Genomic DNA, 20,679 nt, shown 5'->3' on the forward strand with positions numbered 1-20,679 from the left:
GGGAGAGAGAGAGAAGCCGAGAGAGAGGTAGGGATTGGTTATGTCATATGAGGCTGATATGCGGCAGAATTTTTTAAGTGTCATTTCTTCTGCCTAGTGGGAATGTGTGTGCATAATTTCACGGAAATTGCACGCTGTGTTCATGATTTGACGCATTTTGTTCAAAACGGACCGGTCCTGCAAACTTTGGAAGGAAATCTTACCCAATAGGGATGGAATATGGGGAAGCAGACAGGTCCGTGTTGATCAGATGACTATAGAGATAGTGTATGCCAATTTGCATGATGTATGGATAAAATGTGTATGAGTAGGCTAATATAAAGAAATGTGTTTTGCAAAGATCTGCCCCATGATGGCCGTTGTGGACAAATTGGGGCAGAGGTTCGTCATTGGTATCCAGGGAGTGTGTGTGCAGTTTGGCATCGACCGGGCAACGTGTCAGAGATTAGCTGTATACAGACAGACGGACACGGACACACACACGGATGGAATGCAAAACATATTCTCCCCATGCCTTCAGCCTGGTTGAGAAGAAAACATTTTAGTTCTATTTCGTCTTTTTCATCACAAAGCATAATTGAACATGAAAACAAATCTAAATCAAATCTAGGAAATAGTAATAATAATAATAATAACTAGAAAGGTCGCTGATGGATAATTTTGAGTTATTGTAGATCTGTTATTTTGTGGATGGAAGTTTCCATGTTCCCAATGACCATGTATTTTTCATGCCCTGTGTCCCACTGGGTTGCATCTCATTTCTGCCCAGCCTGCAGATAAGTATTAATTCTCCCCCCAGCCGGCGTGCTGATAAAGTATTGTTTTCTCCTGTTTGCCACAACACCCAGCGTGTCTGTGGAAAAACACCCTGTTATTCGGCCTTGGTGCTTTGCCAGAGCAGACAAGTTGTCTCCTAGTTATGTTAGCTGGTCGGCATCAACTTTTAATTATGAACTACATTTAGATGATTAACTACATATCCCATACATTATGCTTCCTGGTTTGGATTTGGTGGCACGGGGGAGAGACTTGGCTGTATGTGGGATCTGTTCTCTGCTCTCTCCGAACTGAAAATGAACTGACAAAACCATATGCTCTGACTGGACTCACTTCTTTCTGGTGGACTAATTTTTCCTATTGGGTATTTAAAGGTATTTTTCTAAAAGAGTATTTCCTGCTTAAGGTAACATTTGGATATTGATAGTATTCCTGTTAAAGCTAATTCTCAACTTTATCATCTAAATGGTTTAATAACCATTTTCCCCAATTGTTAGAGGCTCTCTGCCTAGATTTGTGGTGCAGAGTATTTATTTATACTCTGATTACTTTAGAAAAGTATTTTTACAGTTTCAGCTCTGTTGCAGCTCAGTAATACAGTATTATACAGTCCTTTTTATCATTAGTAAATCATTAATTGTCCCTTCTGCATTTTATATGTAACAAATTGGTCTTCGAGTCTTCCCTTATCTTAAATATTTCCAACAGTCGCAATTTTGAAAAATTGCAGTGTGGTTGCCGCTGTCGCTTACATAGGCCCCTCCCACTAATATTGTCAGCCAATTACAATGTCACGTTTTGTTATGGATAAAAGGGCCATTAAAATTACATTTTGGACAGGTGTATTTAATACCTTTTCATACAAGGTTATTGATCCTAAGCCATTGATTGCATTGTATGGTGTAGTCCTACAGGAGACACCAATAACAACTCCAAGCCGACGCAATTACTACGTAATGTAGACCTTTATTAATCCCACAAGGTAAATTCTGTGCCATTCACGAGATATCTCGTGTTTAGAGCTTTACCACAGTGTGCAAAACACGAGAAACACGAGATTATATTATTTATTTATTTATTTTTATAGCTTTTTATGTCTTTATAAACGATTGTAAAACATAGATTGGTTACGTAACCAACAACAGCCAATTAGCTACTACAAACGTTATGCAAAGCTCGGCCAATCACAGCGGAAGTTAGATTACTCCGGAATAGTCTGTTTGCCCAAAGGGCAACCAGACTATAGTTATAAACGATTGTAAAACATAGATTGGTTACATAACCAACAACAGCTAATTAGCTGCTACGAACGTTATGCAAAGCTCGGCCAATCACAGCGGAAGTTAGATTACTCCAGAATAGCCAATTAGCTACTACAAACGTTATGCAAAACTCGGTCAATCACAGCGGAAGTTAGATTACTCTGGAATAGTCTGTTTGCCCAAAGGGCAACCAGACTATAGTTTATAAACATTTGTAAAACATAGATTGGTTACATAACCAACAACAGCTAATTAGCTGCTACGAACATTATGCAAAGCTTGGCCAATCACAGCGGAAGTTAGATTACTCCAGAATAGCCAATTAGCTACTACAAACGTTATGCAAAGCTCGGCCAATCACAGCGGAAGTTAGATTACTCCAGAATAGCCAATTAGCTACTACAAACGTTATGCAAAGCTCTGCCAATCACAGCGGAAGTTAGATTACTCCGGAATAGTCTGTTTGCCCAAAGGGCAACCAGACTATAGTTATAAACGATTGTAAAACATAGATTGGTTACGTAACCAACAACAGCCAATTAGCTACGAACGTTATGCAAAGCTCGGCCAATCACAGCGGAAGTTCGATTATTCGATTACTCCAGAGGGAAAAAAAAGGGTCACAATAACAATAGTCTGGTTGCCACACTAATAATAATAATAATAATAATAATAATAATAGGTGTAATAATAATAACTAGAAATGCACTCTGTCGAGGTGCCAACTTGCGCCTTGCACATGTAGGACTTGTGCACAAGCAGAGCATGCAAGTAGCTTACTGCTACTAACTAATGTCTATTACAACTGCTGGTCTAAATCCTTTTAGACCCGTTATTGACCTTATACCAACCTTGAAACCTTAGTCACCATCAACAGCCAATAAGGGACCACCATTCTTACCCCGACATACATACATACATACATACATACATACATACATACATACATACATACATACATACATACATACATACATACATACATACATACATACATACATACATACATACATACATACATACATACATACATACTGTGGCGACTGATACACAACTCAGGAGCAGAGAGTCAGGTTTGCCCATTCACTAGGGCATTTATTGGATATAAATCGGGAAACAGAAATCAGATATCAGAAATCAGAAATTAACTTGTCTCTTTTTCTTTGCAGGGGAATGCAGTCAAAGGTAAGTTTCAACACACAGTTCATTTCCAGGTTAATAGGAGGATCTCCGTCGCTGGACTTCGTCGCTGGACGTCACAGGTAGGTTTGGATTACTTTCCCCGGGGGCTCGGGTAAGTATTCCTGCAAGGGATTCCACAGGTGAGTATACGGGATTGACACAGATAGTTTCAGGCCTATTGTAGCTCCTAATCTTAGTTCCTCTTCTCCCACAGGGGGGTATCAACATGTCTAGCCAGACAGATGGATAACAGTCAATATGCGCCCTCAGAAGGGGGGGTTTCAGAGGGATAAGTATTTCTACTCAGCCTGTACTTTGAGTAGATGTACTCCTTCCGTATACGCTGTGTACTGGGGTCGTATTTCTACTCCTTTTCCATACTCCTGTACTCTGGTTGCTGCCCTTCCATTTCCATAGGCCGATAGTCACTTGTTTCTAGCCGGTTTCATGCACGCGCCTTTCGGCCACGGAGCGCGTGCCCGGTATATTGCCTGCGAGTGAGATACAGAGAATACACTCGTCAGTCTAGGGATTTCATCATATATCATAGAATGGTATTTGAAATAGTGGTGTCTTAGCTTACCGCCCAATGCTGTTGCCCTCAGCCTCGCCTCGTCTCTGGAGAGTGGATCTGTTAGAGAGACAGAGAGCTCGCCCCTTTATACTGCTGTGCTCAGGTGCGCTGACCTGGTCCATCAGCCGCTGGAACGTCGCTGGGGCGCCGAATACGCCGAATGGGAGCACGGTATACTGGAAGAGGCCATCTGGGGTGGTGAAGGCGGTCTTGGGTTTGGCCCGGTCAGTCAGGGGGACCTGCCAATACCCTTTCGTCAGGTCCAGGGTCGAGATGAACCGTGCCGAGCCGAGCCGCTCAATCAGTTCGTCGGCCCGCGGCATCGGATACGCGTCATAGACGGAGACGTCATTTAGTTTCCGGAAGTCGTTGCAGAAGCGGAGGGACCCATCTGGCTTCGGTACGATCACGATTGGGCTGGACCACGGGCTGTTGGACTCCTCAATCACGCCGAGGTCCAGCATCTTCTTCACTTCCTCCCTGATCACTGTTCGCTGTGCCTCTGGGATGCGGTAGGGGCGCTGTCGGACTATTTTTCCCGGCTCTGTCTGTATGTCGTGGCGTATCATGTGAGTCCGACCCGGGAGGTCGGAGAAACGGTCTCGGTACCGGCTTAATATTTCTCTCACATCCTGGAGTTGATGGGGGGATAACTCGTCCCTGATGGGTACTTCCAGCGGGCTCTGAGGGGAGATAGTGGTTAGTAGCGCAGGTAACAGTATCTCCTCGGGCTGGTGCCACCTTTTCAACAGGTTGATGTGATATATATTCTCGCCTTTTCTTCGTCCCGGCCGTCGGACTTTATAATATTGACAGGACCCGTCTTTTCTATAATCTCGTAGGGGCCCTGCCATTTAGCTAGGAATTTGCATTCACTAGTTGGTATTAATATGAGTACTGGGTCACCAACCTTGAACTCCCGCGGGGTGGCGCCCTTGTTGTATACGCGGCACTGTTCCTGCTGTTCACGCTCCATGTGCTCTCTCACCATGGGCCAGACTTTCTTCGCCCTTGCTTGCATATGCTCTATATGATCGATTACGCTTCGATGGGGCGAGGGTTGGCTCTCCCAGCTCTCCCGGGCCAAGTCCAATAGGCCGCGGGGGATCACTCAGGATCGAGTCCGGTATCCCGACCCGGCTAAACAGCATGAATAATTTGTGTACTACTGCTTTAGCGGTGGCGGCCCGCAGCGGGATGGCTTCGGGGTACCGGGTAGCGTAGTCAACAATCACCAATATGTATTTGTGCCCCCGTGTGGACTTGGGCAGGGGTCCCACTATATCCATTGCTATACGAGAGAATGGTATTTCGATTATAGGGAGCGGAATTAGTGGGCTGCGCTGGGCCGGGCGCGGGGCTGTGAGTTGACATTCTGGACAGCTTCTACAGAACTCTTCAATGGCTCGTTTTGCGCCTGGCCAATAAAACCTCTCTAGAATTCGGTCATATTCTTGTGAAAGTCCCTTCAGATCCAGTTGTTGCTCAGTGGGTTCTGCTCAGTCCAAGAATCAAGGTTTTATTCGTCACATGAAGGTACAAGAAGCAAAAATAGAAGCTATTTTGTGTGGTCCACAACGTACTGTGCTACAACATCATAACAGAAACATAAAAAATAATAAAAACACATGGAGCCTTCAGCAGTATCCACAGCATGCAAGGTATATGCTATAGGAGACATATAGCAGCAATATTAACAGTACTTAGTATTTATATGATAATAAATAATAAATCATGAACCAATAAAGAAAGACTAAAGTATAAAACACAAATCATATATCGCTAATACACATATTCCGAATAAATGTCATTGAATCCACTGAGAGAGTGCTGGAAAGTAGTTCAAGTTGAGAGATGAGATGAGAGATGATACAAGCGTGGATAACAACTTTAATTTGGCTATTGTTCTAAGCTGATAAAAACCTTCACAACACTACAAACTGGTGTATTATTTAAGCATATGAATGCTGGTGTCCCTTTTCTGGGGGGAACACTCTGCAAAAGTAGATCTACAGGCTTGTATACAGAGGTTTGATGTAGAGGGGAAAAAAGAAGAGGACAAAGTGCAACTACATATTGTAATAGAAGTGTCGAAGACACCTTTCCTATCTACATTTTGCAAATTAGCAGAAAAGGGACCCAATAAGTGCATTTGGTTAGGATACTGGGCATATTGACTTATTGTCCTCATCCTCCTTTGCCTTGTCTATACGCTCTAATTCTATTCTCTTCTTGATCTCAGTCGCCAGGGTCATGAAGGCTTCCTCCACATTGGTGCCGTTTTTGGCACTGGTCTCAAAAAAAGACATTCTTAATTCGTCAGCTAATTCCTTAGCTGAACCATAATCCACAAATTTCTGTCTTAAAAGGTCTGACTTGTTGCCTACTAACATCTTGTTGACATTCTTATTGGCATAACTTTTGATCTCCTCAAGCCACTGTTTCAAATTGTCAAAGGTATCCTCCTCCGTTACATCATAAACTAGAATAATGCCATGAACTTCTCCATATAAACTAGATTTGATTGTATTGATCTTTCCCTCACTATCATATATGTGAAGTCTGACGTCCACATCATCTACTGATACAGTTCTGCTCTTGAACTCCAGACCTATGGTACACTTTTTGTTTGAAAACGTGTCATCTACAAACCGGAGAAGGAGACAAGTCTTTCCGACTTCAATGTCGCCAATCAGGATCACTTTAAATATATTGTCATATTCGTTCATCTTAACTACTTTATGTTGGAGATTAACCTTTCAAGGTTGTCGTATATTCGAGATCAGCTAATGAATACTCTCTCAGCTGGTTTCATTTGAATGCATGTATCTTGTGTTTCAGGAAGTAAATATTTAAAATGTATCTTCAACATCTTATATGGGCTGATGAGGGCTCTGGTCTGACGTCACACATGCCATAGGCTACATACCGAGAAATGCCAATTTGCGCAGGTCGCAGGAGCCCTTGCAGTTTGTCCATGACTATCGAAAACCCCCTGCCACATGCCACTTAAAGCATAAGTCTTCAATGACCTTATCTTAACCTCGGACTCTGGGCAACCAGCGGCCCTGGTACTCCTTGACCTATCGGCGGCCTTCGATACGGTGGATCATAGGATCCTCTTGTCAAGGCTTGAGCACCATGTCGGAGTCAGGGGTATCGCTCTAGCATGGTTCACATCATATCTATCAGATAGGAGCTTCTCTGTCCAATTAGGCCAATTTTCCTCCCCCCCAGCCCCTCTCAGCTGCGGGGTGCCCCAGGGGTCAATACTGGGCCCCCTCCTTTTCCTACTGTATATGCTTCCCCTCGGTCCCATCTTGTCTAAACACAACATTTCCTTCCACTGCTACGCAGACGACATCCAACTCTACTTACCCCTCATACCCAACTCCCTCAATCCTTTTCAACCACTGCTCAACTGTATACAGGACATCAAAATCTGGATGGACATTAACTTCCTCAACCTTAATGAAAGTAAAACTGAAATAGTCATCTTCGACCCACACTTGGCCCCACCCCTCAGTACCCCGGACACCCTTATACCCAACATTCGCACATCTGCTAAAAACCTTGGTATTATCCTTGACAGCTCCTTTAAATTCGACAAACATATCAGCTCCGTTGTCAAGACCAGCTTCTTCCAACTCCGTCTCCTTGCTAAGGTCAAACCATATCTCCCCCCAAAACAGTTAGAAACCGCAATCCATGCATTCATTTCTACCAGGATAGACTATTGTAATTCACTATACATTGGCATTGAACATTCTGCAATTAGGCGACTGCAACTGGTCCAGAACGCTGCTGCTCGCCTATTAACTGGTACCAAAAAGAGAGAACATATAACCCCCGTGCTGGCCTCCCTTCACTGGCTCCCGGTTTCATTTAGAATCGATTTTAAAGTCCTGTTATTTACTTTTAAATGTTTAAATGGGCTGGCCCCCGAGTATCTCTCCGAGCTCGTGAAACCCTACAACCCGGCTAGAGCTCTGCGCTCCACCGATCAGGTACTGCTAGAGGGCCGAATAACAAAGAAGAGCACTAGGGGCGCACGCTCTTTCGCGGCTGCGGCTCCTAGGCTCTGGAAGAGCTTGCCTCTTTATATTCGATCTGCCCCATCCATTAATGTTTTTAAATCTCACCTTAAGACTCATCTTTTCTCCCTGGCTTTCACTCCCTCTTGAGTCCATTTTAGGTTTTGTTTTATCTTAGCTCTTTTTTGTTTTGCTTATTTTTACCTTTCATGCTTATATTTTGTCAACATTTCTGATTGTGTTTTCTCGTTTACATTCTGTGTTCTCTTGCCTGTCTATGTTTTTTCCACTGATCTGTACAGCACTTTGGTCAACCTTGGTTGTTTTAAAACGTGCTTTATAAATAAAGTTTGATTTGATTTGATTTGATTTGATAATAGAATTTTAGAAATGTTGCCTTATATAGGTTGTCACTTGTCAGTGGTCCCCCAGCTTATTATGCTAATTATGAAAAACAACATATGCAAGTTAGCATCCGGCAGTTTCTAAATGCTGGGGACCCATACTCAACATTTCTAACATAAAACTTTAGGGTACTCAAAATGTCCGGGTTCACTTTGGGGCTCTATGGGCTGTCAAGTAGACTAAAAGTAGGGATGTCCCGATCCCATTTTTTTGCTCCTGATCCGATAACGATCATTTGTCCCAGCCAATGACGTAATGACCACTTGTGCCTGATACGGTAGTGGTGCCAGACTACATACATGTATACATAGGAGCATTACCTCTAATCCTCCCGACACTAAAACATATCGTCATTACGTCACCATCGAAAACCAATTACACTCTGGCATTGGGACCTTTAATCCACATCTGTATTACGTCATCATTGAGAGCTAGTCATCATTGAGAGCTAGCATATGACTCCAGTTATACCCTGACGTCATATGCTGGGACGGTGCATACGCATCAAAAGTAACCACAGTATACCGCTAATCAATTTACAAATTACATATACATAGAGGCATTTCCTTTAATCCACCCGACACTGATCGAGATATACGACACCATTGAAGGCATTGGGTCCTTTAATCCACATCTTTATTACGTCATCATTGAGAGCTAGTCATCATTGAGAGCTAGCTATCCAGTTATACCCTGACGTCATATGCTGGGACGGTGCATACGCATCAAAAGTAATCACAGTATACCGCTAATCAACTAAATTACATATACATATACATAGAGGCATTTCCTTTAATCCACCCGACACTGATCGAGATTTACGTCACCATCGAAGGCATTGGGTCCTTTAATCCACATCTTTATTACGATATACTATACTGAGATTTGACAGTTTGTAGCGGTCGACAGTACTTGCGCGCTCTGCTTGTGTGCAACAAGCAAGTAGGCACTCGACAGAGTGCAGTTCTAGTTGTATCAGTTTTCACCCTCTGCAGCTTTGCCCTTGATCTGTGCCATGAGGGCCTATGTGACCAAAGACCTATACTGTAACTGTAACGCACATTGATATCGAGAGGAAAACTGGCCTAAGGATGCAATGGACAACTACTAATAATTGTATTAGTCGTCCGTTGCATCCTTAGGCCAGTTTTCCTCTCAATTTTGCGGTCACTAAACCACAAAATTGAAGACGAAAGCATAAATCATTCTGCACTGTGATTGGCTGAGCATCGCATAACAGGTTTGCCACAAGGGACACCTGTTATGTATAAGTGGCAGATATTCCGTGGCCGTGCTCAAAATTCTAGGATGGAATTAATTGGTGTGGAAATGTGTATCTATATTAACCGACGATAGAGGACAGAGCCCGGTTGAAATGTACTCGCAATGCACTCATATCATATCCCCAAACGGGTATGAACTAGTATAATAAGAATGTCATATATAAATAGGAATGTTTATCTGAACCAGTCTTGCATCCAAATTTCAAATGGAATGGCAAATACAAAAAGTCAATTGAAATAAGGGAAATGCTTTTTAATATTCAGGCATTTTGAGACAAAAATAAATCTAAAATGCAATAGCATTTACATTCCTCTGTTGATGAGAAAGTTCATGGCATGCAAATGTAAAAAACACACCCTAAACACCCTACACCTAAAAGCTACACTTGATTTGATATGATTTATTAGACTAATATAATTACATGTTAAATGCTTCTCACGGAAACGCCAAGGATAAAATGCCAATAGAACGAGGAACGAGGAAACTTAAGAGGCAAAACAGATACGTACAGTACATGTTAAGTGATTAATGAAGGGCATTTATTCACAATCCTGTCATGCCGCTCAGATTGCGTGCGTGTGCAGAGTTCTTGGATTTCGATGAAGTCACAACGTGGAAGCAAAGCGTTTCCTAGCGACGAAAAGCTAAAATACGGTAAATATAATTAATTCTGGATTCATAGAAATCAACAAAAGACGAGAATTCTCATCTTGACACAGCCGGGTTTAAAGTTTCTCAAATCTGGCGTAGATTGTGTTAATGTTTGTCTAGCCTCGGTACCAGGCTTTCATTTTCGTCTGCGCAAAAAATGAAAGCCTGGAGGAACGCATTGGCCGCTCTGGGCTAGAAGTGGGAGTCAACCCTTCCGGGTGGGCGTCCAAATGATGTGACGTAGCGCTGCACTAGGGGAGGGTGGAGGAGGGGCCGGGGTTGACTTAAAGATCGGTGAGATCCAATCAGGGCTTGCGCAAATCTCTGCCACGACCCGCCCCTCTAGACCAGAAACCTAACATATTAGCTCATGCTAATATTTCAAGGGAAACTCCCCAAAATACAGGCCTCCCGAAAGTGTGATTTTTGTTTCTTCCCCACTTCTGCTCTCACACTAGCCGTGTCTGTGGCTTATTCCCCCTCCGCTCACCAGTTCCAGCAGGGCCTAATTATCTCGTGTTCAAACTGTTGTTGTTGAGACTTTTAATCTTGAATACTTAAGTACATTTAAAAGCAAGTACTTTTTTACTCTTACTTAAGTAACATTTTGATTGAGCTACTTTTACTTGTAGTGGAGTAAATCTGAACAGGTCGTATTTGTACTGGGGTCGAGTACTCTGGGGGGACATGGTGTTGATATCAGAACCAACCACATCCTTTGTTTGGAGCAATTCAAAGGAAGATTGATTCTTTCCCCAAATTATCTATATATAGCTACAAGGTGTAGGTGTAGAGGCCCCTGGCACTAGAGATGCATGATATTTACATTTTGTTTGTGTCTGTTTCTTAACATTTGTTCTCTAACAAAAATATAGGTAAATAGCATCAAAACAGGTGCAAGATGCAGTCTGAAATGTTGAATCTCCACAGGAGTCAGCGGTTATGACTGGAGTGTGGAGCATATTGACCAGGGTGTTTTAGGGAAGCTTTGAATAGTCTTCCTGCTGTTCTAAGTGGAATGGAAGGGTAGTGGGGTTGGACCATGCCCTTGGTTACCTTGCGGGTCATCACCATGTTGGCCCATGCCCTTGGTTACCTTGCGGGTCATCACCATGTTGGATCATGCCCTTGGTTACCTTGCGGGTCATCACCATGTTGGATCATGCCCTTGGTTACCTTGCGGGTCATCACCATGTTGGCCCATTCTTTGTACTGGTGTGGACACCAACCAGAAGCCAATGAAGGGAACGCAAAAGGTGTTAGACATGCGAAAACATGTCTCCAGCTAATATACAAAATTGGAGATCCTCCATTTTGTCCCTGCAACTCCCTCTACTGGCCTTGTTTCAGGCCTATTGTTATTAGCCTGCAGGCTAATAAGCCAGATGCGACTCAGCCGTTGGCAAAAGAAATTGCCACACGACAGTGTGATAGGCTACGAGTCTGGCTTATTAGCCAGGCTATATTGTTATTGTTACATACAAAAAATGCCATAGATCATGAACACATAAGCCCCAAATTAGAATTTCATTTTGAGGGGCCTCTACAGAGCACACCTCCAAAGGCACTCACAGGAAACCACATGCAAAACATTGAACCAGAGATGTGGTTCAATACGCAGTGTCCCTTTCTGGTTTATTAAGCAGTTAAGGGTCAAGTCCTACAACCTATTCAGAACATGCAGATCCAGAATCACGACCATTAAGAAACTGAATGCTTGGTAGAAAAAAACAAAACGATTATTGTGTCTTTACTATTGCCTGCTTACATACATTTGGCATTATTCTAAATACTAAAGCGAAAAATTGCTGTATTAATGGTCATTATTTAAATTAAATAATTAATTAAAAAAAGGGTTTAGCATTTAAATAAAAGTCAAATAACCTGATCATGGAGGAGGTGAGTATTGAATTGAGGAACAGGAGAGACGGGAAGGTTGTGCAATGTGCAGGCTCAGCAAGATGATGCTTCACATTGGCTAGATAGGTGGACTGCCATCAACATAGTTGAGACTGCATTGGGACTGTATCAGGGAGTAGGTCCAGACAGCAGAGTCTACACCAAAATTTGTAGTTCCAATGTAAGCCACGACAATCAGATAAACAATAAAAACCAGGATGCAGATTCCTGCTGTGAGGTTCTTTACATTGTAATGCAAAGTTGAACGAGTTGGCAGGGACACAACCTCATCTTTAACGGACGTGATGGTTCGAGTTGTAGTCGAAGCACTAGACACAGAGGCAGCCTCTTCCTCCTTGCTCTCCAGTTTGTTCTTAAGGTCCTGGTTATTGTCTTTGAGTCCTGATATAATATTGGAGGAATCATCTTGTTTCTCTTTCCAATGCTTCAACTCTACATTTTGCTTCTGGATTATGTCATCCTTCTCTTTCAGCTTGGTCTGAACCTCATCCCATTGGCGCTGAAGCGTGTGTAGTTCATCTGCAAGTTTGCTGAGTTGAAGTTTATCCTTGTCTATCTGCTCCTTTTGGTCATGTAGCTGTTTAGTCAACTTATCCTCCTGCTTTTTCAGCTGCTTCTGCATATTCTCCAGTTGTGTAATTTGCTTGTCTTTACCGCTCATAACATTCTGTTCCTCAGCCCGAACGTTCTTGAGCATGCAGAGCTCCTCTTCAACCTCTGTTATCTCTTTCTTGGACTTCTCCAGATGTTCCTCCAGACTTATCACTTGGGCTTCGAGTGTTTGGTTTACGGACTGCAGGCGATTAACTTCATCATCTGCCAGTTCGAGGAAGGTCATCAGTTCATCATTTAGCTCCTTAAGTTTACTTTGAGTCTCTTCGAGCTCTTCTATTCTGTCCATCTTTGAAAATTATGTTTTAGATTATATTTTAGAAGTAAAAAAGGTGTGACTCTATAAAGGCACTTTATAGATCCTCCTCTGCATACAGCCACATATATACTCCACAAACCATGGCTTTGTGACAACACCCTGTGATGTAATGATCTCACAGGGTGGGACAGGTACCCTCACCAGTACACATATGTTCTTCTTTATTGAGGGTGTATTATTTTCTGTTTAATTATGGGTGTTCATGGGTGTTATTACTTGCGCAAGCAGAGCGTGCAAGTAATAGTTTTCGTTTTCGTATGTCGCCGTTTGATGTGTATGCGCCGTGCCAGCGTATGACGTAATGACTACTTGCGCTTGATATGGCAGTGGTGTCAGATTACATACATGTATACATAGGGGCATTACCTTTAATCCTCCCGACACTAAAACATATCGTCATTACGTCACCATCGGAAACCAATTACACCCTGGCATTGGGTCCTTTAATCCACATCTTTATTACGTCATCATTGAGAGCTAGTTGTACCAGTTATACCCTGACGTCATATGCTGCTACGATACATACGCATCAAACGGGGCATACGCAAAGTAACCACAGTATACCGCTAATCAACTTACAAATTACATATACATATACATAGAGGCATTTCCTTTAATCCACCCGACACTGATCGACATATACGTCACCATCGAAAGCTGTCACTCATCCGTATTAATTACAACATTACGTAATTGATTGTTGATAATTACGTAACGAAAGAATGAATTTGAAATGCTTAAATAGAATTACCTTCATGTTCCTTCATGTTCTTCAACAGAAGAACTGTTCTTCTTTCACAGAGAAGCTGAGATTTGACAGTTTGTAGCGGTCGACAGTACTTGCGCGCTCTGCTTGCGCAACAGTAGGCCATTTATGGCCTACTTGTGTGCAACAAGCAAGTAGGCACTCGACAGAGTGCAGTTCTAGTTATGTATAGTTTTGTATTTTTTTGTCAGTAGGCCATGTATGTCCTACTTGTGCACAAGAAGAGCGCGCCATGAAGTGCGCTCACCACTAAAGCTCTCTGCTGCTGTCTGGGTACGACTGCTGTTCTGAGTCCCTCTAGAGCTCTCTGTCTGGGTACGACTGCTGCTCTGAGTCCTAGAGCTCTCTGCTATTCTGAATCCTTTAGACCCGTTATTGACCTTACCACGTACCTTAGTTAGTTACATCACCAAGAATCGTTTTCCCTTATTGGCTGTTGGAGGACACCGACGTACACACACACACACACACACACACACACACACACACACACACACACACACACACACCAACCTTGAAACGCACTTCGGTTACGTCATCAAGAACAGTGGTCCCTTATTGGCCGGTGGAGTACACCGACATACATACATATGTCTGTGTATGTAGACGACATACACGGACATACATACATAGTACATACCCAGCCGAGGCCGTTGCTATGCAACATTTGTTACAATTATAATTTTACTTCAAATTTGTTTCCATAACAACAAAGCCTGTCGTCCATTGTTGTTTCTACTTACTGGCATATGTTGCTGCAGGTCTCAGGTGAAAGAACAAGCATGCAGATATTACACGAGAGGGTGTACGTTATGGTGATTATTGGCACGACAGTGATGCGGTCTGGAACAAGGTGGATCTGAGTTCCACAGAGTAGCAGTAAGTCTATGGACTTTTAATGTGTGTTTAAACAAACATCTGATTTGAGGGGCGCCTGCCACTCCTATGTCCAGCTTTGAGGGTTTGTGTAAACACAAACATTGTCTTAACACAAAGATTGAATGCCACTGACAATGAATGGCCAGCTTTCAGTGTTTGTGTATAACACAAACATTGAATGCCATTGACAATGGCCAGCTTTGAGTGTTTGTGTAAACAAACATTGCAAAAACACTAACATTGACGACGAAGGCTGAGGACACGATTGGCCGGAATGAGATGATGTATGATGATAAGAGCGACCCTCACTTCACAGGGGTGTGATTTTATATTTTGATTAGATGTGCTATCATGCTTGTTTGAGCACAGGTAGCACCATAGAGAGACTATTTCAAAGAATCAGATTGCTTGGTCGGAACTATACATTGATGTATTGTTTAACAGGCGAAATAATTGCATAGAACGTTGTAGACATTATCAGACAGGTCGCTCTCGTCAGAATTTATAGAAACTGAAATAGTGGTACTGCAATTGGTATTGCAAATGATACAAATGTTATCCAATCAACAAGATTATTTACAAATTAAATGGAAAAAAGAGAATATGTGCACAATTGGGTATACAAAGTACTGTAATACAATTTGGAAGTTGTTATTCTGCCTACCAGACCCGGAGGTAACTCACAGGCAGGGACAAATTAGCCATTGGGCCAGTGGGGCCGGTTAAAAAGATGATAAAAACACGGAAAAACGCTATGGGGACCCTGCAAATATTACCGGCCCAGGGGCCCTCGTGGGGGTTAATCCGTCCCTGCTCACAGGGGAGGGGAGAATGAATTATTTGTATTTACAATAACTGCAGTTGATGGATATGGGAGACTTCTGTGCTTATTATGGAACTGTTATAATACAAACAATGTAAGTGCCGGTGGGGGAGAGATATTTTCTGATGGCTGTAACAATGCAGGTGGCTGGTATATTCTTCTATTGTTTCGACCAGACGCTCATTTTGGTTTGACCATTATCACGGTCCTTCTGGTTTGGGTTAGCTTTTCCACTTAGTTTTAGGAACATTTAAGCACAGCCCTGCTGAAAACAAGGGAAACCCGGAAATCTGGTGACACAATATTGCGGCGTGTACAATGGATCATCTATGGACTACCGATTTTGGGGCATCAACATGTCCCAGTCTTTACAACATATAGCTAAATTCTATCTGTGGGCTTTGGAGCAAATCACCCAACACTATACACTTCATCTCCCCCAGTGTGTTTTACTTACTACTGTCTTTACTTCTCCGTCTGTTGTGTAGGTACTCGACTCAAACAAATAGGAATAGCCATCGTGTTTAAATTCAATTTACTCATCTGTAAGATCCTCATCAGGTGAAAACAGTCAGTCTGTCATGAATACGGTAACTTCTTGATAATAATAATTTGTGGTGACTGTAGACAACAGAACACAAGGCTTCCGGTAGAATCAATACCCCCTCTGCCTATGAAGACTCATCTCACAGGATTTCGTAGCGAGATCTCGTGGGTTGAACGAGATTTGAGTTTATATTATCAATAAGAGAGACTTGAAATATCACCCATGTGTGGCAGAAAAACGGCACACATTTATTAAAACCTGATTAAAGTAAATGACAAGAATAAAAAAATGTGTGTGTGTGTGTGTGTGTGTGAGGTAATGGCTGCTGAAAACTCAGCTTCCCATCATGCACCTGTGCACAGGGTGAAGCTCAACTGCGCCACTTTGTCACCTGTTGGTACCCTAAACTGACAGACAGACATAGGATCCCTAAACAGAGAGACAGACAGACATGGGGGCACATATTGCTGTGCATTGGAGTGGATACACCACACAAAAATGATAAAAATGATAAAAATGATAAAAAGGATAAAAAGAATAGAAAGGATAAAACGCCTAAAAGGATTGCAAGTGGAACACCGCGCACACCTGATGATCGTTGTCTCTGCCATGTGAATTGTAACGTCTCCAGTATTGTAACATGTTTCTCTTCTTCTTTCTCCTCATCCTCGAGGTTTGTCTCTTCACTGCTCTGCTCCTCATCCTGGACGTTGGTGTCCTTGCAAAGCTCCTCTTCAAACTGTGTGGCATCTCTCATGGACTGCTCCAAACTCTGCTCCAGAGCTCTCACATTGCTCGAGAGGGTTGAGGTCTCTGACTGCAGACGATTTACTTCATCCTCTGCCATTTCGAGGAAGGTCATCAGTTCATCGCTCAACTGCTTAAGTTTTCTTTGGGACTCTTCGAGCTCTTCTATTCTTTCCAACATCTTCGTACACTACTTTGTTATCGGTTCAAAACGTTCTGGACCCCGTAAGCACACTGATAGATGCTCTTCTACCCACAGCCACATTTATACTCCAGAATCCATGTGACATCACTCTGTCACATCCCCCTCTGACGTCAGCCCTCCAGGTGGGACCGTTCACCCCACCACTTCACATGTTCTGCTCACCCGGACAGTCCTCTGACCTCACATGCCAACTGTCCTCTTTCACTATATCCATAAACCTCCTCTTCGGTCTTCCTCTAGACCGAAGCCTGGCAGTTCCAACCTCAGCATCCTTCTACCGATATGCTCACTATCCCTCCTCTGTACAAACCATCTCAGTCTGGCCTCTCTGGCTTTAGCTCCAAAACATCTAACATGTGCTGTCCCTCTGATGTAGGTTTGTTCCTGATCCTATCCATCCCAGAGAGAACCTCAACATTTTAGTCTCTGCTACCTCCAGCTCTGCTTCCTGTCCTTTCCTCAGTGCGACTATTTCTAAACCATACAACATAGCTGGTCTCACACCTTCCCTTTCATTCTAGCTGACACTTTCCTATCACATATTGAAGCGATAAGAAGCACAATAGATTTGGCTCTGATTTGTAGTTTGTGAGATTATACACACGTACGCGCACACACACATGCGCGCAAGCACACACACGCGCACGTGCGCACACCGCGCACACACACACACACAGACACACACACACACACACACACACACACACACACACACACACACACACACACAGCCATCCTAATTCTATAATAATTAAATATTGTTAAGGTAATTATTAATCACAATAGCTAGCAGTATAGAATATTATTGTGATATCTATTTTGCCTTATTAACTGACCTTATTTTATGATTTCTGCATGTGGGTGATAAAGATGACCCAGCAAGGCTCCAGAAAAATAACAACACTTCCTGTGATGAAACATGGGCACATGCCAGTACGCCTACAGCCTCATAGACTTGTCCCCACATGTCTCCAAATAGACCCTTAAAATACAAAATCATGGGATTACAGCAACTGTCTGCAACAATGGATTTAATGATTAAGCAATCTTTTTTTGTATTACTATAGATACGTATTAAGTTAAAGGTTACTTTTAGAAGCTATAGATTGTAAAAATGTTGACGGCTTTATTTCAACTAAAAATGTAACTGCTATCAACCTCGGCCAACCCCTAAAATCCTGCTCAACTAGCTCCTCTGCGCATATGAAATGGCTTGTATGCTCAGATGTTTTCAAGTAGCCTGATTGCGTAAGCTTCATTTCACTGAGACTGTACAGCAATGGTTTAATAACTTGGACATCCAGAGTATTTGGGGGGTTTCCAACATTCAGTTCCTGTCTCTATTTGGTTTCTGGGTAGGTACCATTAGCACAATACAGTAAAAGTAAACAGTCCAGTCAATCTGATTACCGTGACACTGTTGGGTTCATAACAGTTAGAGTAGGCCCAAATTTAGACTTTGTGTCAAGCTCAGCTATGACCCCCCCTCCCCCAACTGTTCTTTCTTTTTTTTATACATTTTTATCCCATGATTTTGCAACCCATTTTTTCACCCAGTGTAAATGATCTAATGTAATCCTGGGCGCTACGCTTCCTCTGCCAACCTGGGGAGTGGCAGTGGACTGACCTCATGCTTCCTTCTATGCATGAGGAGTCCAAGCAGCTTCTTTTCACCTGACGGGAGAGTTTCCCCAGCTAGACGCGTGGAAGGAACACGTTATTCCGACCAGTTCCTTTTCCCTCCATCAGGCGCCCCGGCTGGCCAGGGGGAGGTAGTCTAGAGACCAGGACTACTGTATGTTTTTGGTGAGGGTATACCTAACTACCTATAGGGGACATGGGGAGAACATGCAAACTCCACACAGAAAGGCCCTTTCGCCAACCCCACCTTGGGTATGGGCACTGGTGACACGGAGAGTACATATCTTTGTTTCTTTAATATTACTACTCATATGATGTCTTTGCATATTACTGTACATTAATATTGTTTCTTTAAATGTCTCGATGAATTGGACACATTGGACCTTAATGAAAACAATCCCTGGCGGATAATTGGAGTTATCCTTTTAGCATTATTTTGTATGAATCTGTGCCATGGTGCCTTGGACTCCTCATGCAGTGAAGGAAGTCTGTTGCTCTCCCCAGGTTCGCAGAGGGAGTGTAGCGCCAATGATTACATTAGATGATTAGATAACTGACACTGGGTGAAAAAATGGGGTTACAAAATCGTGGGATAAAAAATTATAAAAACAATAGTATCCATTCAATCATTATGCAAATAATAATACAAACAATACAACTGTTTGATTAACCACATGTTCACTTAGGTCATGGGTTTTCAACAGGTGGTCCGTGGACCACTAGTGGTGGTCCCTGACCATGCATTTAGTAATGTAGGAAAGTGAAGATTTGTATTTTAATTTATTGTATTGCCCACAAGTTGAGAAACAATGCAGTAAATTACCTGGTGACATATGATGTGTCATGTTGTCAGTTACTGGGAAGTTGGACATCAATAACTTACACAGAAAAGGTAGTTAGAATCTCAAGGGAAAACTACCGGATTGCCTGGTTGAGTCACCATTATAAGGAAATGTGCCCAAAATGAATTGCACGTTGACTGCTCGCTCACTGCTCGCTCATAGAGTAAGTTACAATGAACAGCAACATGATTTTAATAAATGTTCCCCCCACACCACGCCCACCACACCCTCCCAACACAACAGTGGTCCCCAGGTTGATTCTCAGTCAGGGTGGTGGTCCCTGGTTCATAATCAGTTGAAAACCCCTGACTTAGGTATAACGTTTGATGTGTTGATGTGTATGATGAACTTGAAGGGTATTAACTTTTCACGAAAAAAAAAGAAAAGTTGAATGTATTTAATTCACTTTACATTTGTAGAAAGTGCTACAATAAGCAGTTGATTAAAAAAAGAAAAAAGGAAGAAGACATTGCACCACTATAAAATTAACAAACAAGACAAGACAAGAAAAATAACACATTTAAAAACATGAGGGCATAAAGCCTCCCCCCTCTGCCACTCAGGTGGAAGAGGCCAGAGCGCATCACTGCATGCCTGGCTGACATCTCACAGTGGATGTCCTCCAACCACCTCAAGCTGAACCCAGACAAGACTGATAGCTTCTCTTCTTCCCAGCTAAAGTCCTGCCCTATGCGGGAGCTAACTATTTCCGTAGACAACGCCCTGGTAACGTCTGTCCCAATAGCCAAACTTGGTGTTGTCGTGGACAGTCAGCTCTCGTTCAAAACTCACATCACAGCTGTCACTCGATCCTGTAGGTTCACACTCTAGAACATACAACGAATTAGACCGTTCCTCACCCAGGAATCAGCCCAGCTCCTAATCCAGACAACAGTCTTGTCAAAACTTGACTATTGTAACTCCCTCCTTACTGGCCTACCGGCATGTGCACTTAAGCCTCTCCAACTGATCCAAAATGCCGCAGCTCGCTTGGTCTTCAACCAGCCAAAATTCTCACATGTCTCCCCCTTGCTCCGCTCCCTCCATTGGCTCCCGGTCGCTGCCCGCACAGAATACAAAACTCTGATGCTGGCATTCAAAGCAACCAAAGGTATGGCCCATATCTTGCAAGTATGATTGAACCCTACAAACCCTCCCGCGCACTCAGATCAGCCAACGCAGGGAAACTGGAAGTACCCTCACTAAAAA

Source organism: Electrona antarctica, assembly GCF_951216825.1.
Source record: "Electrona antarctica genome assembly, chromosome: 18".
NCBI lineage: Eukaryota > Metazoa > Chordata > Actinopteri > Myctophiformes > Myctophidae > Electrona > Electrona antarctica.